Raw genomic sequence first — 3,922 nt, forward strand, 5'->3', positions numbered from 1 at the left:
TTTAATTCGTAGAGCCTTTCAAAAATGCAAGAAAATGGTTTAAATAGAACAGACAACTTTAGGTCCAACTGCAGTCAGAACCTTAGAAACTTGTGGAACTCAGGACTTTGAAAATTAGGATAGGTATTTAGGTAGCAAGGGCTATTTTGAGATATGACATTTAGCTCATGTAAGTCAGATTTTTGTTTAACAGAGACCTTTGAAATTACTTCTGGCCTTTGAGAGTTCTGACATACTGTCTTTGTCACCTTCTTCATCCTCTCCTACTTCCTCACCAAAAAAAAAGATGAGATTTCCATATGGTCAGTTTTTAATAACTGGGTTAAGTGTGGAGGAATTAAGTAGGGGAGGTCACTCCCAAATTACTCCCAAATTACTGATTTAGACAAAACTGTGGTCAAATTTTTGAGAGAAACAGTAACCAGACTGGAGAACATGGTTAGGCTCCAGCTGGAACCTGAGATGGGTCCACGTTCATACAAACACATAAACATATATTTGCTTGTTAAAAGTAATATTTTTTAACCCCTTCCACAGACCCTGAGATAGTCACACACATGGAATTGCATGTCACTTCCAGCAGGATGCTGGTTACGTTAGCTTAAAGCCCAGGTCCCTATATCTAGTCCTGTACCACAGATCAACTTGAATTATCAGTTGTAGGTCTCATTTCTCACCTGAGCACCTTGTAAATTTTAGATGAGAAATTTACTCTTAAAAACATAGTATTGCTTCTTTGATCAGAAGGCCCTTGCCAAGACTCTATAATAGAGACTGAAATACTTTATTCTTTATTGAATCTCCACTTTTTATAAATGGCTTTAAAAACATGGTTGGGCTCCCTGCTGTTTTTTTCAGTTGTCACTCTCTGCCTACACCCCTGTCTTTAAACTTAGCATAAAATCCGTGTTTCCTTCTGCATGGACTGGCTGCAGCCTTCTTCCCTGGCTTCATTTCCTGTTTTTCTTCCTTCACTGCTGCCACCTCTGCCACTCTTGCCTCCTGTTCATTAGCTTTCTGGCTTGCTCTGGCCTTGCGGCCTTTTGCTTGCTAATCCTTGGGCCTGCAGCACTGTCCGTACAAATCTTCACATGGCCAGCACCTTCACTTCGTTAAGCTCTCAGTTTGTGTGTCCCCTCCTCAGATGCTTCCTCCACGACCACACTGACTGTTGCCAGCCCCTTCCCCATCATTATCACATTTCTGTTTTCTTCAGGGACCTTCAGGCTATGTGAAATGCTCTTATTTGTTTACATTCTTCCCCCCTCCTTCTCATACATGGAGACATGCAGAGAGAGGATCTGTTCATGGCTGTTTTCCTCACACCTGGCACAGTGCTGCCTGGCACTGAGTGGCATCTGGTAAATCATCGCTGGGGAATGGAGGACTTACAGAACCTGGAGTTTCCAGTAGGAGGTAACCTGTATTCCTTTTGCAGTGCTGATGGGAACCATTTTCTGCATCCTGCTGGTAACCATGATCCTTATGGCATTTTGTGTCTACAAGCCCATTCAGCGCCGATGACAGCCGAGCAAGCAAGTTCTCTCCTACGAGTATTTGGGAACAGAATAAGTTACGCTGCACACGTGTCAGTGGAGAAGTTGGAATCAGAACTTTGCTGCTTAAGCATGCTCTTTGGTTTGGACAGTTGGTAAATGCTAAATTATTTAGAAAAAAACATCTAGCAGTTATTTTTTTCCTAACACTGTAATGCAAAAATTGGCCACTGAATTGGCTTCTCAGTGTTTCTTTTTTCTATCTGGCTGTACTTTTTAAAAATAAGACCTGAAGCTCCAAGTTTCAGATCAGAGATGGAGTACTCGTGAGAAAGAAAACTCAGTAACTTTGTGAGTTACGTAAAAACTTCTTTGGAAAAGACTAATCATTGATGTTTGAAAATATTAAGATAAGAAAGACTTAACATGTAGATATTCCCTACTGAAGAATCATTTGGTAACAATGGGTTAAGAATCACAGATGTTTTAAATTATACAGAGTTGGCCTAGAGTGCTCTGGCTGCAAAGCAGTGTCAGCTGCAGGGAACTTATGCCATCAGTCTTCATGCAGCATCGAGCTCTGCACTCAGATGCCCGCATTGAAATCAGGGTCACATCAGTCAGGCTTATGATTGCGTGCACCCTTGGGCTAGAAGGCTGGGGTTGGACAGGAAATGTTATTAATTGGCCTGAGAAGGAACTCATTCTACTCAAACATATTGATCTTTCTTGTACTGCACTTAAGTCTTCCCAGCTCTTGGCCTAACACTTGGTGGCAGCTTTTCAGATTTGGAATCTAGAATACTCAACAGGAATTCTTTCTTTTCAGCTCTGCATGGGGAGGGCTCAGTCAATAGAAGAGCCTGTTTATTTTGCCAGGCAGAATGGCAGGTGGGCATGTGTTTACACAAATTTAATTTCGACTTTGAAAATGCTGCTATTTGTTTGCACTGTTGGTGAACTGGATTTTTCCCACTATTGAAACGATACTTTCATACTTAGAAAGTGATTATCAGTATTTATTTTAAAGGTGCTAGCTTTAATTTTGTTATTAAATTGAAATGCTTAAATCTTATGCTCCAAGCACAGCACTGATTTTTTTTTTTAACTACCCATACTTAATGTGAAATAACAAAGTTGAGATCCTGTAACTCTTTGACTTAAGGATTTTGTTTGTAACCCATCATTGAGCCATTAGAATGTTAACTATTCTGTGCTTATCAGCAAAATATCAATTAAAATTAAAGTAAAATCTTACATGCTGTTTTACTCCTAATTATTTTCCAAGCATTTAAAATGTAGGTGTGTGTTTGAATCTGATTTAATCTTTTAAGGAAGCACTGTGACATGAAATTTTAAATTCATGTGTGAAATAACACTATTGCCCCAAGGCAAAGCATTATTCAAGAAAACTGAGCCATAATCTCTCAGGCTGGGCCAGGGGTCAGAAGACCTAGATTCTTATCCCAGCTCCAATTATAAATAGGCTTAACTTCTCTAGAGTCATTTCTTATCTGTAAAATGGTGACACACAAACTTTCTTTTACAATTATAGTAAAGATGAAATGATTGGGAAACTAATACAAATGAAGGTAGGATTACTAGTTGGCCTGTCCCCTAGAAATCTGTGGTTACTGACTGGAGGGAGGAGTGAGAAGGGTTCTGAGAAGGACTCGAATTGACAAAGTCCCACCTCATCTGTAATGCCATATTTTGATATATCGTTTTTAGGACTTTCAAAGGAAACAGTGAAAACTTGCCAGGCCCATAAACCTTGCGACCTGTTTGTTCAGTAATCACCAGCCAGGTACTGGGATCACGTTCATTTTATGAAAAAAACCTTGCAATAGTTATTCCACATACAAATGCAAAACCCAGCCTACATCTTCATTCCAATATACCATCTGTTCAGTATGAGATTTCAAGCTAAAGAAAAAGAATCCATAGAGGCTTATTACAGAGATGAGTAAAGACAAAAACATCAGTTCTGGGAGAGAGAATCAATTATACTAAAAACTTTTATGCACCAGAAGCTGACCAACTAGTACCTTCAAGTGGAATTATTTTCCTGACCATCTACGGGGGAGGCAGGAGCCAAACCCTAGACCTCATACACTGAACTTATACTCAGAAGACCAACTGAGTATCCAAATGAACATATGATTTGCACCAATCATAAAAATGAGCTATTTTAACTTTCTTTAAAGTTGAGATTAAGAAGTCTGCAAGTGCTGCTTGAGATTTAGGGGCTCTGGAGTCTTACAACTATATTACATTTTTTTCCAGCTGGACCTCAATCTTAAATCTACACATATTTCTAGACATGGGCCTAGTATGGACTTTGAACTCCATCACTTACTGCACTGCAAATCATTTGAAGTTGCCATAACCCAACTTGTCGTCTTTGATGTCATCTAAGTTCAGCA

At 39.5% G+C, this 3,922-nt stretch overlaps 2 long non-coding RNA genes across 2 annotated transcripts in view; one reads left to right on the forward strand and one right to left on the reverse strand.

Moving 5' to 3' along the window:
• The window catches only part of LOC107196420, a 13,348-nt gene extending 11,875 nt beyond the window's left edge, over positions 1-1,473 (reverse strand). The window contains exon 1 of the long non-coding RNA XR_001517823.2: positions 1,393-1,473. This is a non-coding gene — a long non-coding RNA (uncharacterized LOC107196420). The remainder of the gene's footprint in view (positions 1-1,392) is intronic.
• LOC107196419 overlaps positions 1-2,753 on the forward strand; it is a 4,813-nt gene extending 2,060 nt beyond the window's left edge. The window contains exon 2 of the long non-coding RNA XR_001517822.2: positions 1,439-2,753. This is a non-coding gene — a long non-coding RNA (uncharacterized LOC107196419). The remainder of the gene's footprint in view (positions 1-1,438) is intronic.
• Positions 2,754-3,922: the final 1,169 nt, after the last annotated feature.

Source organism: Pteropus alecto, unplaced genomic scaffold (assembly GCF_000325575.1).
Source record: "Pteropus alecto unplaced genomic scaffold, ASM32557v1 scaffold259, whole genome shotgun sequence".
Lineage (NCBI taxonomy): Eukaryota > Metazoa > Chordata > Mammalia > Chiroptera > Pteropodidae > Pteropus > Pteropus alecto.